The 18,617-nt window shown below is 44.4% G+C and overlaps 2 pseudogenes; both read right to left on the bottom strand.

Annotated features, from left to right (window-relative positions):
* Window positions 1-341: 341 nt before the first annotated feature.
* Window positions 342-1,856, bottom strand: LOC114475280 (piggyBac transposable element-derived protein 4-like; annotated as a pseudogene).
* Window positions 1,857-12,524: 10,668 nt separating this feature from the next.
* LOC114475279 (forkhead box protein J1-B-like) lies at window positions 12,525-15,184 on the bottom strand (annotated as a pseudogene).
* Window positions 15,185-18,617: the final 3,433 nt, after the last annotated feature.

Genomic DNA, 18,617 nt, shown 5'->3' with positions numbered 1-18,617 from the left:
GAAATTTAACCCATTCAGGTGCACAACACAAGCTCAACACATGAACACAGAGTAAACAAGACAACACATCAGCCCCATTGAACACATGGCCTTTAGCCACTAGCCTATATAACACATGAGGGGCAGAGCTTTACTGTGTGTGTGTGTTGCAGATATACTTTCTGCACTTGATGCATGTATATTGTGTTTTCCTGTCCATCTTGGGTCCGCACACTTCGCACCGCTTCTTCTTGTTGCTGGTGTTCACAACCTAGAATAATGAAAAGATCAGGAATTTTACTAACACCTGTCTCTCTGTCTCTCTCACAAGACATGAGAGCCAGACATGTACTGCAACAGCATCACACACTTACTTCAGGCTCTGCAGATTGTGGTTCTGTAGGTTGGGTGGACAGGGCACCAACATTCTCCTCCTGAATCCTCCTCACCATGGCTGTAGAGGCTGGGGTTCTGGGGATATGTTTTCTTGTCTCGATTTGTGGTCTCACCAATGCCTTTCCCAGATCCTCAAGAAAGAGCCGTCTTTTCTGGAGCTTCACTCGTTTCCATTCTGGGTTCAGTGCCATCCAAATGACAAAGGCATTGTACGCTGAGATGTCCAACATGTCAAAGAATATTACCAGTGGCTAGCGTAGAGACCTCCGTTTGCAGCTGTAGGCCGTCACCAGCTTGTCCATGTCGTCGACCCCTCCTTTTGTGGCATTATAATCCATGATGATCTCTGGTTTGTGATGTTCCTGGTCACAGATTCTTCCATCCCCGTGCAGTGTACTCATGAGTACCACATTCTTGCCTTTCTTTGGCACATAGGATACCAGGGATGTGTCAGCCGTGTAAACAAACTTGGAAGACTTGACAGGCCTGTTCTTTGAAGTCAGCAGTTGAGGTGGGAGCTCTGACCTGTTTTTCCTTATTGTTCCCACCATGGTCAGCTTCCTCTTCCGGAGCTCCTGTCCCAGTTTGTGCAAGGTAAAAAAATTGTCGCATGTGATGTTGTGTCCACTGAGTCCCTGAGACATGTCGAGGACAACTCTCATTCCTTGGTTTTTCTCTGGGGCTCCTCCATCAGGTTTCCCTGTGTAGACTTGTAAGTTCCAAGCATATGAGGAAGTGGCATCACAGGCAGCCCAGATCTTTATACTATACTTTGCAGGTTTAGATGGTATATACTGCCGAAAGGGGCAGCGGCCCCTAAATGGCATCAGCTGTTCATCAATGGTGACATTTGGCCCAGGGTTGTACAGCAGGGGGAGGCGGCGCACCCACTTGTCCCACACTGTCCTGACGGCAGCTAGTTTGTCTCTCTGCCGTCGAGCTGGTCTGTCATCTCGGTTGTCAAAGCGGATAATCCTGGAAATGATGTGAAAGTTTTCCAGAGACATTGTTGCACGGAAAATTTCTCTGCCAGTTTCTGCATCCCACAGGAATTCTGCGGATTCCCCTTTGGACCTGAAAACTCCAGCAAGGATGAGAACTCCAAAGTAAGCATGTAATTGGGTTTGGTCCATTTCCTTCCACCTCTCTCCAAAAACACATCTTTCTTCTAAATTAGTGCAGTCAAGAATAATTTCCTGGATGGACTCTGTGATGAAAAGCTCAAAAGAAGACTTGATGTCCTGTGTGTGAGTAACTGTCATCCGTGTTGGCCCTGGTTGCATCCTAATCACATTGGCAGCCTTGCGGGGTGGCTCTTTTCTTGGGCGAGAAGACCATTCAATTTCAGAATTTTTTGACATCCATATTTCCTCACTTGCTCCATGCTGACTGGCTTGTTCTGGGCCTGGTGATGGCTGCTGACGGCCTGGTCCTGTGGCTCGTCTGTTTTTTCGGAACTGGCTGATGCTCAATCTCATCATCTTCTTCAGAGTCACTGTCAGACTCTGAATTTTCAGAAATGTGATCCTCTTCTTCTGAAACCTCTTCTTCTGAATCCTCTCCCTCTACATCATCATCATCAAAACTTCTCTCTCTTCTAAAATCAATTCCAGGGCCCTCTGCGCAGAGTAACTTTTGGCCATCTTGATTGGTTGTGATAAGAAACCACACTGGCAAAGCTATATTTATAGTGTCCCGCCTCCAATTTGTAGCAGATAGAGTGAGAAAATAAAGGTTCCCGCAAGACAGAGCAGGTGCAGAAACACAAAAGAAGCAGTTCCCACACAAGGTTGCAACATTGTTTGTCAACACTGTCTGCTCTCATTTTCTCGCACATTTGACCCTCTGATGTTCTGTGTCCCTACACTCTGTCCTCCTCCTGTCTAAGCCTGCTGTGTGTGTGTGTGTGTGTGTGTGTGTGTGTGTGTGTGTGTGTGTGTGTGTGTGTGTGTGTGTGTGTGTGTGTGTGTGCGCGCACGCACGCGTGTGGTACACAGAAGATCAATTTCCACACTTCTATTAGCTCCGGGTCCAGTGGACCCCGAACATCTTATATGTAATAGAAATGTGTAGGGGGGGTGTACGGTGTGTTGCCATTAAATATGTCTTCTGATATATGTTCTTCACAGAAAATGAGCCAAAGCCAGTGAGTCTCAGTTTGAAAAATTATTTAATTGTATCATTTTTCTTTTAATAAAAACTGAAAACGGGTCCACAGACCCGAACACCACACAAGGGTTAAACAAAGAAGTTTTTTGGAGGTGAAAAAATCTTGTGTCTGTGGAAGTCATTAGCAGTGTTGCTAAAGATGAATAAATTAAGACAAGACTTAATAAACTAATGACCAATTTGTTCCACTCTATCATAACCAGGTGATCTGGGTTATGGTTAGTTAGTTAATGAATATATAATTAGTTATAAATATTACAATAATTAGTTGCAACTTTATAATATTAATGAACATAAACAGTATTTAAATGGTTTATAAAGCATGTATAAAGCAATTGTTAAAGTTTTATAAACATCAATTCTACTTCATGACCATCCAACTAATGTTTATGATGCTCTGTACAGTGTTTATGAACCATTTACAAAGTATTATAAACATCTGTTCCAACTTTACAATAACTATCTAGATAATGATTGTAGACGGTTTATAAACTAATTATTAACCATTAGTAAAGTATTAAGTATCTAAAACATGTTTATAGATGCTTTATAAAGCATTAGTATATGATTATAATCTTCAGTTCCAACTTTATAATAACCATCCAAATAATAATACACTTCATAAAACATTTATAAACCATTAACAAATATCTGGTCCATGTGTCTCTGTAATGTTTATAGATGTTTTATCAACCATAATCAAAATGTACTAATCTTTGGTTAATCATTAACAAACACTTTATAAGGTGTATAAAATGTTGTGTGCGTCAATAAACAGTTAATATGATATAAATTATAGCATTACAAATCATTAAGACATTAACTATTTCATTCAATACATTTCATTGTTTGTTAACAGTAAATAACTACTAACTAAAAGTTAATTTACTATATATTTACCCTATACAGATTATAAAGTGTTACTAATATAACAATTAAAAACATATTCTAATATAGTTTTATTCTCAGAAAATGCTTTAATCTACTTTAACATTTTACAACACAGCACGGTGTTACAATTAACCCACAGTTGTAGAAATCCATCACTTCAGTACATCTGACAAATGCTTTGTTAAGAAACTCAATAAATATATCATAAATCACTTTGTTCACAAATACATGAAACAGGGGAAGGTGAGCGTAGAACAATAAGATGTTTCTGGAAGCTTTGTCTCCTCTTCATCACTCTTTGGCATCAGCGACTCCTCCTCCTGTGATGGCGAAGATGACTTAGTTTTCTGGTCTGTTGAGACTATTCACAATAAGAGAGAATATTTTAGGAAAAAATTACATTAGTTTCACTTTGGAAAACTTAGTCTTGGTCGATTTACGAATGACCTATGGACCCTAACATTTCAATGTATGCTGATGATCCAACAATATACTGTACATAGCAAAAACCACAATATCTGAACTTAGTAGTGTTTTAAATCGGGAGATTCAAGCAGTAGTGAAATGGATAAGCAGCAATAAATTAGTTCTTAATATCTCTAAAACAAATAGCATTGTATTTGGAACAAATACTACGTTACTGAAGAAACCCAAACTGAAATTCCATATAAATGATGTGACTGTAGAACAAGTACATGAAACCAAACTTTGAGGAATAATATTTGATAGTAAATTAACTTCATCTAAACACACATACACACACTGCAAAATTGAGCAGAATAAGGCAGCACGATGTCTACTGCGTTGTCCAAACCAAACCAGCGTAAATCACAGACATAACTGTCTTTCACGGTTAAATATAAGTGTGGCAAGAGGGAGTTACTCTCCCTACCACAGGGGGGCAGTGCGGCCATTCAGTAATTAGTACACTGCATACAAACGCACCCAGCTGGCCTCTTCTTCTGTCTCCCTCTTCCTCCTTCACGGAGTTGACGTGTGTGTGTGTGCGGGGAATCTGACGCTGTGCCGGTGCGGAGCTGCGTGCATAGCAAGGTATGCATGCACTGTTTTGATCCTTGGGGCGCTGTGTTTACCCCGGTTTTCAGCAGCAGACAGCAGTATTGCCTCAGAAGTTACACTAGTTAACCTATTTTTTGTCTGAAAATAATTTTTTTACTGGTGCTGTAGAGTGGTTGTTTTCAGTATGGAGGAGGAATTGCATCGTCTCAAGGAGCATGTGCTGCGCCTGACGGCAGACAATGAGCGCCTGAATCGGGAGCATGCTGTGTCGCAGGTGGGCGCTGGTGGGGTGGCTTCAGGCTCCCCTGCCCCAGCTGCTGTAACGGAGCGGCTGGTGGTTATTCCTAGAGAACGCAGATGTCCCATGTTTAATGGTAAAACAGGCATTGGGGTTGCCGAATGGCTTGAGGAGATACAGGCATGCATACGGGCCCGCCTCCTCACGGCTTCAGATCAAGTCCTCTTTATCATAGATCATTTGGAGGGAGAGGCACGGAAGGAGATCAGGTTTCGGCCGGGTGTAGATAGGGATGACCCTACTCGCATTTTCTCCATCTTACGAGAGCTTTACGGCCATACGCACTCCTATGTCACTCTACAGCAGGCTTTCTTTGCCAGACAACAGCAGGAGGGCGAGACACTGCAGGAGTTCTCCTTAGCCTTGCTGGCTTTAATGCAGGACATCCAGCAGTGTGCACCTGATGGGATACCCAATGCCGCAGCGCTGCTACGCGATCAGTTTGTGGAGCATGTTCTCGATAGTTCTCTGCGCCGTGAACTAAAGCAAATGGTTCGACGGCAGCCTACAGCTTCGTTGCTTGATGTGCGTAGTGAGGCTATAAGATGGGAGAGGGAGGGTCTTCCCGGCGGTTCTCGTGAGAGAAGCTATTCTCTTCCTTTCGCTCATGGTCATCAGTTTAGTGTTCGGGGCAACCCCCGTCCAGCTCCTATGGTTGCTTCTCAGGGGCCAGATTTGACTGAACTGATGGACCTCTTGAGACATCAACAAGAACAGATTAATGATCTCACCCGTACAGTAGCTTCCTTGCAGGCTCCCCGTCCCCAAGGGCGGATGTCACGCAACAATACGGTGATTTGTCGTAGATGTCAGCAGCCTGGACATTTTGCCCGTGATTGTGATGGGGAGCGTATACCTTTTCGGTCTCGTGCTCACTCTGCCACCGATTTATCCCCTAGCCTTCCCAGGCCGGCTTTCTCCACTCAGGGGGCGGAAAACTGAATCCCGCTGAGTTTAGGAGCCACAGCTCAGTAGGGAAATTTTCGGCCTCTGTAGAAGGTAATCTGGTTGGTCTCATGTCATCTTGTCCAACTGTTGAGGTTTTCATGGGTGATGTGTCTGTGTCATGCTTGGTGGATACTGGCTCAATGGTGTCCACTATAACGGAAAGCTTTTTCCTGAAGCATTTCGGTACATGGGGCAAGGACCGCCTCCAGTCTTGTCATTGGCTACGACTACAGGCGGCTAATGGCCTAGCCATTCCATATGTGGGTTATCTGGAGCTGGATGTGTCCCTTTGTGACAAAACAATGCCAAGATGTGGAATTTTGGTTGTTAAAGACCACCTTGGAACGTTGGCGTCGGTCCCTGGAGTTTTGGGGATGAATGTAATTCGACGCTGCTATCGTGATCTTTTTGGGGCATACGGCCTCTCTTTGTTTGATTCATCCCCCGTGTTGCAGGCTCCTTCCCCAGTCGTGGAGGCCTTTCAAAAGTGCCACCAGCCCGCAGCCCAAGTACAGAGAGACCCCACCAATATAGTTAAAGTGCATGGTAAACGGGCACTTCGAGTCCCGGGTGGAGTGATGCAGTTTGTCGCCAGCACATGCTCCTCACACTTAACTGATCTACCGGTGCTGTTTGAGCCCCGGGTACAGCCTACATTGCCGTGGTCAATGTGGGAACTACAGAGGTGCTCCTCTACCCACGTACGAGCTTTGGCATTTTAAGTAGGGCCCAGGTGGTCAGTCTCCCTGCTGGGGTCACGGAAGTGCAGGTGACCATGGCCACAGTGTCCTCCCAAACAGTGTTAGATCCGGTACCGGATAGAGTGGACGCATTAGACCTGTCCACGGTGGGGGAGGGAGAACGGTCAGAGGTGAGGGCATTATTGCGGAAATACAGCTCTGTCTTCTCGGCCCACGAGGGAGACTTGGGCTGTACCCACCTCATCTCGCATGACATCCCTCTGCTGGATGACGTACCTCTCCGACAGCGGTATCGACGCATCCCTCTATCTGAGTATGAGGCCGTCAAGGCCCATATAAACCAACTCCTGGAGTCCCAGGTAATTAGGGAAAGCAGCAGTCCATATGCCTCCCCCATTGTCCTGGTTCGCAAGAAGGATGGGACTCTACGGTTGTGCGTGGACTACCGCCTTCTTAACCAGAAGACTAGAAGGGATGCATCCCCGCTTCCTCGCATTGAGGAGAGTCTAGACGCACTCTCCGGTGCCCGCTGGTTCTCCACCCTAGATCTGACCAGTGGGTACAACCAGGTTCCCGTTACGGAGCAGGACAAACCAAAGACGGCTTTTTGCACCCCCTTGGCCTGTTCCAATGGAACAGAATGCCATTTGGGTTGTGCAATGCTCCGGGAACCTTTCAACGTTTAATGCAGAGGATGTTCGGGGACCAACAGTGCCAGTCCCTCCTTCTGTATCTAGACGACATTGTTGTGTTTTCATCCTCTATCTCCGAGCACCTGCAGAGGCTGGAGGTCGTGCTAGGTCGTCTGCAGAAAGAGGGGCTGAAGGCAAAGCTGGAGAAGTGTTCTTTCTTCCAAGAGGAGGTAAAATACCTGGGTCATACCATCTCCAGCCAGAGAGTCTCAACTGACTCAGACAAAATCGAGGCTGTTGCAAAGTGGCAGCGTCCCTTGAACGTGTCCGAGCTACGGTCGTTCCTGGGCTTTGCTAGCTACTATCGCCGTTTTGTAGCGGGTTTTGCCTATCTGGTTGGCCCCCTACACAAGCTAGTGGCAGAACTCGTGGGTAAAAAGCACAGAAAGGGCTCAGAAAAGGACCTGGCTGTCAGCTTGACCCCTCAGTGCGAGGAAAGCTTCGACGCCCTTAAAGCGCGACTGGTTTCAGCGCCAGTTTTAGCCTATGCCGACTTCTCTCACCCATTTATTTTAGAGGTCGATGCTAGCTACAATGGTCTCTGGGCCGTCCTCTGCCAGGATTCAGAAGGTGGTGTACGTCCAGTGGCTTATGCCAGCCGAGGCCTCCAACCCACTGAACGCAACATGGAAAACTACAGCTCCATGAAGCTAGAATTCTTGGCTCTTAAATGGGCCATGACGGAGAAGTTCCGAGAATATCTGTGGGGGCACAAATGTGTTGTCTTCACACATAATAACCCGCTGAGCTACCTCCACACTGCTAAACTGGGGGCCACAGAACACCGATGGGCGGCCCAACTCGCAGCATTTGACTTCGAGGTGAGGTACAGGTCTGGTCGAAGAAATGGGAATGCTGATGCACTCTCCCGTCAGTACACCTCTGGGGCTAGCTTGGTCGAACATGCCGTACCGGGGACCACTGTCCCAGTACCCCTCCAACAAGCACTACGACCAGATTCGGTTGCCTATGCCACTCAATCCCTGGTTTCTGTCCTCCCAGGCCGGTCTCTCGCTGACCTTCGCTCCCTGCAGGAGTCTGACCCTCTTCTGGCCACCATCCTTGGGCAGCTAAGACTAGGGGTCCAGCCCACCAGGACGGAACGCCAGCAGCTCTCAAGACCAGCTTTGGCACTGCTGCGTCAGTGGGACCGGTTGGTCGAGCAGGAGGGGGTGTTTTACCGCCGGCTCTTTCGCCCGGATGGGGGCGAGGGAGGCCTGCAGCTGCTCTTACCTGCGGCTCTGAAAGAGGAGACCCTAAGGCAGCTGCATCACGAACATGGCCACCAAGGCATTGAAAGGACCTCTGAACTGGTCCGGGAGCGCTGTTACTGGCCAGGTATGACGTCCGACAAAAAGCAGTGGGTCCAGGGGTGTGAACGATGCCAAGTGACAAAAGACACTACACGCGCCCCATAGCTTTATGGGTCATTTAACTGCATCCCGGCAACCCTCCCGAAATGGTTTAGAAAACGTCCTTGTAATGACCGACGTTTTTAGCAAATATACCGTGGCTGTCCCCACACGGGACCAGCGAGCTTCTACGGTGGCTCAGGTACTACTTCAAGAGTGGTTCTATAGGTTGGGGGTTCCGAGCCGCATTCATTCAGACCAGTGCAGGAGTTTTGAAAGCTCCCTGGTCCAAAACCTTTGCAGGTTGTATGACGTTTTAAAATCTCACACCACCCTGTATCATCCAGCAGGCAATGGGCAGTGTGAGAGATTTAACAGAACCCTCCACAACCTCTTACGCACACTACCTGTTTCTAGGAAACATGACTGGGCTTCCTGTCTCCACCAAGTCCTGTTTTGTTACAACTCCACACCCCATCAAGGCACGGGAGAGTCCCCTTTCTTCTTGATGTTTGGAAGGGAGCCGCGCATCCCTGTTGACTTTCTCCTGGGACGGGTTCACGATCCTGTTCCTGGAGCAGTCCAAGACTGGGTAACAGAACACCGTGATACCCTACGGTTTGCCTTTGAGGGTGCTCGCGAACGCTTGTCAGCTGCTGCTGGACACCGAAAAGAGCTGCATGACCAGCGTGTTCATGAGGCCCCTCTGAAGGTGGGCCAACTACTCTACCTTAGGGACCATAGCGCTAAAGGCCAACATAAGATCCGGGATATCTGGAACCCGGTGGCCTACAAGGTCTTGAGAGCACCCACCGGGGGTTCAGTCTATTCAGTCGCCCCAGTGGATGACCTCCACCGAGACATGATGAAACCCCTGGTTGGGCCTGAGCCACCTCTCAACCCCAGTCGGGCGCCATCGCCACCTACTCTACTCGAGCCCGAGGAATACTCCAGCGAAGAGGATCTATGGGTCCTTATGCCAGAAACCTTGTTGGTACCTAACTTAGCGCCAACCAGCTCTTTCCCCCCTTCGGAACCGTTGAGGGGAGCCTCATCTGAAACCTATCCCTCAACGAGAGGCCGGGCCCAGGTGGCTGCGCCTCCTGCACCAGGCAATCAACCTGGACCCAGTCCCCAGACCTTACGTCGGACTTGCCGGTTCACCGCTGGTCGACACCCTAATGTGCACCATCTGCCCCAGGGGCAGCCACCGGTGTCTAATGCTCAGTCAACTCTCTTTAGGCCGTGGTCATAGCTCCAAAACCACCATTACTTTATGCGTAGCCAATCGTCGGGGCGACGATTCAAAAGCTGGGGTAGAATGTAGCAGGATGGAGTCTGCTGCCTCCATAGCTGGCGCGCTGATTAGTGGGCGGTGCCCCTGGCAGCGGTGCGTACTTATGGCTCTGCACACACCCCTGCTGATCACTTCCTGCTTGGTAGATGTAGCGGAGTGGCTTGGCGACGTAAGGCTGCAGTGATCTGCTTTAAGCAAGTTTCTCCGGCATCGACTGGGAGTTTGGCACCGCTCCAGAGGTGAGCATGGTTTGTTCTGCTTCCTCTTCCGATCACTGGCACACACGGACACTCAGTTCATGTGGTGTGTCTACAGCACGGAGCGCATTGGAAAGCGGATGGGCTGGCGGACACTCTGCTCCTTTCTGGCTCGGAACGAATCTACCACCGTCTCCGAGGTAGGCTTGCTCGTTCTCCTGTGGCTGCTCCGTGTTATAAGTTCAGCACCAACATGGGCTTTATTTCTAGTCTAGCTCTCTGCGCAGCGTGAGCCGCTATTGTCGCGGCTCCCGACTCCTCCCACTCCAGCTTACCGTCTGTAAGTGTTGAACTCATAAATAACATCATGGCTAGACTTGGTGCTTGAAATTTAAATGTTTTGTTTTAGGCTCAAAGCCGCTGTGTGCAGCCCCTTAAAACCGGCTGCCATTCCTCCTCAGACCTGCTGTTTTGCTGCGCTGTGTCGTATGGCCGGAGTTGGATCTCTTCCTCTCCAGGATTCATTTATATCAGCACTATGAGATTGGCTGGTTTTTAATGCAACTGTCTTTTGGTGGTTTTAATCCACATTGGCTCCGTTTTTAACATTATTGTTGTGTGTTGTTTTATCCTCTGTTTTCACTATAGTCTGTTCAGGGATCAGCCCTCCGCACCTGCCCGATTGGCCCATCCCTCCAGGGGGCAACAGGCAAAGTGTTATTTTGTCCTTGTCTTTGTCTGCATTGTATGTTTATATTTTAGTGTTTCGTCTGTCTTGTCAAGAGAGTTATTGGTTTCTTGAGTTGTCATTATTTCCTGATATACATTGGTTTCCGTATTTTAATTTCTTTCTCATGTTAATTTTGATGTCCTATTGCTGGGTGTATTAATTGTTTCCCTTTTGTCTGCCAGGAGCTGCGGGCCTCTGGTGCGTGGCAGCCAGAACCCCTGGTGGTGGTGTTCCCAACCTCGTGTGGTGTCCTTGGTTTGGTGTGTCATGTGGTGTTTTAGGTTGTGCCCTTGTCCCACCCCCCTGGCTGCCGCGGTAAGTCCACCTCCCTGCTCCCTGTGCAGCCACCTCTGCCTCTTGTTATTCCCCAGCAATAGTGACACCTTTGGTTTTGTTTAAATGATTGACTGTCTTTTTGTTTCATTTGGTTATAATAAAAGGCATTTGTTGTACGAGAAATCACGCCTCCAGCCCTGATTTGTAAGCCGACTTGTGGGACCTTAAACTTAGTTGGTTTTAACGATCTCCAGGGGCGAAATTCCCGTGGTGGCGTTGTCACAACTTACCATTTGGCCACATATATATACACACACAGGTTTATTATTGAAGGGACATTTGTTTTCCTTTTTTTAACTTACAATACAGTACATTTAGGAGCATGTACTTTTTTTTAACTTTTACTCAAGTAACTTTTACCAGAGTCATTTTTTATTCAAGTATCTATACTTTTACTTGAGTACTGAACACTAGTATTTTTTGCACCCTTGCAAAAAACACAAATTAGACCATTATGTGAGGTACTCAGTGCCCTATCCTTTCAGGGACCTGATCCATAATAAATCTTGCCACGTTTCCCTTGCATACAGTAAACATCTCATCTATAAACTTTAATAAAAAGGAAGAGATAAAATCTTGCATAATTGGAACTTAATTTATTTTCCCAAAAAAGGCACCTTTATATAAAATATATGTTCTGCCAAAATGTGCAATTATTTGTTAAATTAAATAACACAAATTCATTCAAATCAAAAATAATAAACAAATCTCTAAGTATAGCTACATTAATGAACTGCAAAACTGAGAAAATACCCAGCATTCAATGCTGTTTTGGTGCCGTGCATTCACTTTAATCTGATTTGTCGACTATGATGTGATGCATTTCATTGTTTTCTGGTCATTTCATTTTTCATAGTTTCACAATGTCTGTTGATCATTTTAAAACAAAAAATTCAAATGTACTCAGTAACTGTTGGGTGCAGAAATGTAACAAATTACTTCTTTTAAAAACGAACTTAAGCACAAGTCAAATCACTGATTTAGAAACATACTCAAAAAAGTACAAGCACCCATAAAAGCAACTTAATTACTTAAGAACTTGTAATCCGTTACTTTCATCTCTGATTAAGTATTACTAGCTTCTGAAATATCTTTGTTTGAATTTAGATAAACACATCACTATTATTTAAGCCCAAAATATTCACGCAGCGTGTCCTTCATTGTGTCATTTTTTAGGGCGAGCTGTGTCGGTTTGATGTCATCATCCTTGACTTTCAGTGAAAAAGTGAAAAAAAATAATAATTTACAGTCCCAGGGAACAAAGCAGGTTATGGAAGAAATGTCCATGTCAGTTATTTCATTTTATATATTTATTTATTTATTTAGCACACATTAGGAAAACTAATATATAAACAAAGTTCACAAAAATTCATCTCAAAAGACAAATGAAAATACTGGACAAAATATTATTGAAGATCAAAAAAGAAGTACAAACTTAAAACATATATACATATTGTAATGACTCGAGGGTTTAGTGTTCATGCTGTTGAACTGTTATTTTATCATTGTTCCTATCTTTCATGTTTTTGTCATTATTGTCATAGCAACGGGATGGGAGTGGGCCTGGGGGGAGGGGTTATGAGCGAGTGGGATGCTGAAAGCCCCTTGATCCAGGGTTGGGGGTACGGTCTCTGTCTCCACAGTGACCTCCACCCATGGCTGCACCTCTCCTACCCCTGACTGCTCGGAGAATAACATCAAGGACTGATCCAGATTCACCAAATGCTGTTGGTCCTGATGCTGATGGAGATACTGCAGAGGCATTTGGAGCTCTGCTAGGTTCACTGTGTCATCCATGGTGGTGGCACACAGGTCCATGTGGCCGTAGGACAGCTGGTGGTTCATGACATCTTCTCCTCCTCCTCCCCAACACCTTGCCAGCTCTCCTGTTGGTTGCTGAATCCCCTCCACCTCACATTCCAGGACCCTAACAGCATCAGTGTCCAAATCCTCTAAGGTGCTACAATGACCACCAACAATGTCATTACACGCAGCTGCAAGAAATGTCAAAATCCAGCGGCGTCTCTGTAGACCTCGTGGTCCCTCTATTGTCTGTAGACGACAGGGGCATCTGTTAAGGACTTACACCTTCAATAGAAGAAGAAGTTTTTGCAGTGCCCTGATAGCCCTGAAGAAGTTCCCTGGGTGTGTAGATCCTGTTGACAAACATGTCTATATACTCTGGGTCGATTTGCCAAACTCTTTCCTTGCCGGACTCGTCTTTTTGTCCAGGGACGTTTTTGAAACACTTCTTGAGGGACAAGAAGTGACGAATAGAGTTCTGTAACAATAAAAACAATAAAAACAAGATTTTATGACAAAGTCATTTAGCAAATATGAGTAAGTGATGAGAAATGAAGGGAAATGGATACTCATAATTAATAAAAGAGGGTGTTGGTTACCTGCCAGCTGGGCTTTGCATGTCTGTAGTAGCAGAAGTTCTCTTTGATCCACTTACAGATGGTGGACATAGTGACTTCGTGCTGTTCGCTAGCCTGCATGGCCATGAAGATGAGACAGGTGTAGGAATGAGGTGGTCTGACATTGGGGTTGGTCTTGTAGTCCACCTCCACCAGAGGGACGGGCTGCATCTGGATGCGAGGGTACCTGGGTTGGGGTCAATTACATTTTTCGGTTAGATTTACGTTTTCAATTACCCATATTCAAATTACAATTCAATTACAATTACAGTAACCAGCATTTTTACAATCACAATTAAATTACAATTATTGTTAACCTCAGAAAGTCAATTACAATGACATCTTCAATTACTAAAGTTCATATACAATTAATCACAATTACAGAGAATGTAATAAATAAGTTTCATAATCAATGAAAATACAGGTTTTAATATTTTTGCTGTGGGCGTCTAAGGCTTTTTTGTATCAGTATAACCCAAGATAAAATGTGAGAAAGCTTGAAATGAAACAAATTTTAATAATTGTTCACTACGTGTGTAGAACTGAACATAAAACTGTAACATGGTTCCTCAGGTTTGCATTTAATTATAATTGACAATTTGTCTAGAATTTTTATGGCAATTACAATTACAATGTCAAGTATTTAAACTCAGTTAAAATGTTATTGTGACTACGACATGGCAACTGATTTGTTATATTACAATTAGAATTATAATTATGCCATATTTCTAATTAATCATCAATTGCGCGATTACAATTATAATTGACCCCAACCCTGGTACCTGGAGAACAGGGGACCAATGGTAGAGTCGCTGCCGAGGCACTGAGGCATCCCGGTGGCTGCGGTGTCTACCGCGGCGGGGCTGGACGGAGAGTCGGTGCCAAGGCTTTTATGGAAGATCTGCTCCTGGGAGGAGGGACCCCCGGGGCTGCTGGGCCGCTCCGGGTCTGCAATGATCATGGAAAAGTTGAGGAGCCAGTCGAGGTTGGTCAGGCAGTCATCAAGGGGGGCAGGACCGGACCCCTGGACATGACCCTTCGGATACATCCCCAACCTGTCCGCCTTAAACCTTTTGGCTTTAGGCATCGTCAACACCGGTCTCCTGGTTTGAGACTGAAGATGTTCAAACTGGCATGGAAAATGAAAGAGTGGAAAAATCAACATAAACAAATACATCAAAAATACCAGTTTGCTGCAGCTTGGTTCTTAACCAGAACAATGAGGTCAGAACACATTAGTCTTTAGTCAGTTTTATGTGGAGCTGAATGTAAAAACTTGGTCACTGTGTCATAGCTGACATACTTTGAACGTTGAGCTCACTTTCACCACATTTAGCTAATTTTTCTTTCATTTGAGAGACAAATGAATGTAAAATAGCATGTTTTATGTCATTGTTAAAAATGTGTACACAAGAAAAATAAATATAACAGTAATTGTTAAATTTTAACATAAATGTTAAATTTAAATGTAAAGTTAAATCTAAATCTAAATGACACATTTTTATCTAAATCTAAAAACGTGAACTCACATGGATTATAACTACATTTTCAATATTATGAAAGAAACAATATTTAAATTTTAATTTTCACTAGATTTAGGAATTTATCTGAATAAATAACTATATTTGCAATATTACAAGTCCAGCAGTATTTACTAACTTGTTTCAGGAATATCCCTGAATGAATCATTAAAGTTTACAATATTACAAAAAGTTTTGGTCACAAACCTTGGTCACTGCTGACCTCTGTTGGTCAGTGTTTATGGGCTGGTGTTAAGACTTAATAAACTAATGACCAATTTGTTCCACTCTATCATAACCAGGTGATCTGGGTTATGGTTAGTTAGTTAATGAATATATAATTAGTTATAAATATTACAAGAATTAGTTGCAACTTTATAATATTAATGAACATAAACAGAATTTAAATGGTTTATAAAGCTTGTATAAAGTGTTATGGTCATTTTTATATTCATCATCATATCGTCAAACGTATGTTCATGTGTACAATTTGTCATGTTTTAATACATGATGACTGCATTACTCTTTACACTTTTGAACAGCTGAATCATGATTAAACAGTACAGATCGTATTATTCTCAGTGCAGCACAGAGTCTCTGCTCACATGCAGATATACACTGACACACACACTTATCAAGGACAGATAAGAGTGGCGCCCGATCTTCCTCACTTTTATACATGTCTTCATCATCCTCCAACATATTCACTGTGGGAGCATCTGACTCCCTCCCTTTTGTCTCTCAGGGTTGGGACCTTTTCTTATCTGTATAAAACCTTAAGCTGAAACTGTTAGAGGGCGCGGCACTTCCTTCGGACCTCCGGCCGGGACGGTCACTTCTTTTGTTCCATCTTGTACCTTTTTTCTTAGTTTAGAATAAATTTTTTTTTTATATAAAATCATCAATGCTTCTCCTGGACTCCATCATTCAACCAGAGCAATAAATCATGTCTCCAAATGAGGTCAACCGTAAATTCAGCCGTAACATTTGGCGTTAACGAACTGAATCCATCTTCTGCTCTGTGGGGCGTCGACCGTGGACCAGCACTGGGTCGACACACTTGAAGCTCCGGGGCTGGCCCGCGGTGGTCCGCCCTCGGACAGAGACTGGAGCACGAACCATCGGTTGAACCTCAAACACCAATTCGGACTAAGGTAAAGCTGCCTTTATAAACATATATATATAAATTTTCATTTACATATATATTCGCTCTGTGTTGATTTTTTTGGAACCAGTCAAGCATTGTATTGATTTTCAGCTTTGAGCTTTGATTTTGATCCTCAGCTGTTCTGTGTTTTGATGCAGTGAACTGTGCCATGAGAAAGGCTCAAATGGTTGCTTTTTAATGCTGTAGGTTCTATCTGGTTTTCTTCGGGCTCGGATATTTTGTTTAGGCATAAAATACGGCTGGTCGTTATTTACTTTGGTTTTGTTCGGACACCCACAGACAGATAGACAGGCAACCAAAGTTTCCAAAACATCCCAGCGGTGCCATGATCTGAGTTCACCTCTGTACCGAAAGCAAAATAGATTAAAACCCCGAACCTAACCTAAATTGTGTTTCTGTGAATCAAACAGATGAACAACCCAATAAACAAATAATATATGCATACGCATATACAATCTTGGTATGATGTGAACTCAGATCATGCTTTCGGTGAGTTTTAATTCTTTTTTTATCTTTGTTTTTATTTTGTGAATGGTTGTTTGGCTTTAAGGCTCTCATTTTGAAGAGAGCCGGCTTTGGTTTTTTTGGTTTTTTTTCTCTCTCTCAACACACACACACACACACACACACACACACACACACACACACACACACACACACACACACACACACACACACACACACACACACGAGAGAGAGAGAGGGAAGTGCGCGCACGCACACGCACAGGCACGCGCACGCACAGAGAGCCAAACACGCACGCACGCACCCACGCACAAAGAGAGAGAGGGAAGCAAGCGCACGGGCGCACACGCGCGCGCACGCAAAGAGAGGCAGAGAGCCACACCCACGAGAGACACACGCACACACTCAAACAAGAGAGAGGTAGCGCCCCTCACTGGCCAGTTTAGTGAAAGGTCACATGGTGACACAACATTGTGATTTCTCACCTCTCCCCCTGCCGACAGAATAGTGCCATTACACACAGACACTATTTTTATTTTTATTTAAAATTTTATTTTGATTTCATGAATGATGGGTTCACACTAGAATGACTATGAGCAACACACACTCAAACACACACACAGATGAATACAGTATTTCATTTTATTTTATTTTAATATTACTGTTACCATCATTATCATTTTTTATTATTTAATTGTTAGTTTCTGTTGGCTTTGTGGTTGCCCCCTGAAGAAACGACATCTTCAATGAAAGAATGAAATCACCTTCAACTCTTATGCTAATGAAATGTCAACATCATTCAAAGGACAAAGCATCAGAAGGAAAAGGACAATCAAAGGTCTGTGACCTTTCAGGACTCAAGGACTCAACTCCCATTCAGCAAAGCAATGCTGAAATAACTCGCTCAGTCCCAAGTCAACTCTTCATCGTCTATGAATGGGCTGCATGCCAATGCTGGGATTAACACATCCTGCCCCATCATCAAAGACTGAGAACCTGTGGGCGTCGGAGTGATTCGACACTCCCCCACCAATGAGTTGCGAGTTAAACGCCATGACTACTGCCTGAATGATGGGCAGCAACTGCAGACTGGTCACACGTCTGCTGGAAATCTTCACCAAAAAAGACACTGTTTCAAAAGCCACAAGGATACCAAGCCACAAGAAGTCCACCACAGCCTTTGGTGGTAGTGCTAAATCACTTTAGCCTTGAACTTTGGCATGGAGGGGGACAACTAGCAAATAGCCAACAAGCTTCTCCTTCGATAGCACAATACTAACCCCTCTATCTTCTGACTGTGCACTAGATTATTTTGTTTTCATTTATTCTCTCACACGCAGACAGACATACAGTCACACACCCACATTCATAACTATGAGAAACACAGGACCACCAGAACTTCAAACAGAACCCTTCTGTTTGCCACATAAGACCATGTGTGCCCATCATTTATCTTTGCTTTTATTCATTATGTTGCTCATTTATTTACACTGCTTTTGCCTTTATGAGAAAAGAAAAAACAAAGGGGAAGAAAATAGTGTTACTGATAAGGTTGTTTTTGTTTGCTTTTCTTTCATTTATTCTCTTGTTGAGGGGAGGCCCTCCACAATGCAAGATATGGTTACATCCGCTGAACAAAGAGCCCTCTGTTGCCTCAGCTTTTGGAGCTGAAGTTTTAATTTTTTATTATTTTATTGGCCATGATTTTTTTTGAGCTCACACGTTTTTCTCCTTTGTTATTTCTGAACGATTCTTCTTTTTCTCTTTTGTTTTTACTCAATTTCAGGAAAATTGAGACAGAGATTGAGGACTGCAGCCTCAACCAAGTTTACATTTTGACATTTTTGACCGATACCCTCGTAAACAATCTGTACCTTACCCTTTTTGAAGCTGCTTGCGACAGACAGCCTAGTTCAACATTCATTGTTTTCATTTTGCGTGCCTCCCCCTTACCGCGTCGGACTGTCTGGCCGGCCCAAAGCCACTCGACAGCAGGGGGGAGGATACCAAATTTTTCCTGAGAAAAAAATGTCCCATT

This window comes from Gouania willdenowi, chromosome 14 (assembly GCF_900634775.1).
Source record: "Gouania willdenowi chromosome 14, fGouWil2.1, whole genome shotgun sequence".
In the NCBI taxonomy this organism is placed as follows: domain Eukaryota; kingdom Metazoa; phylum Chordata; class Actinopteri; order Blenniiformes; family Gobiesocidae; genus Gouania; species Gouania willdenowi.
The sequence above is the reverse complement of the archived record's forward strand: the minus strand, read 5'-3'. Positions and strand labels throughout refer to the sequence as shown.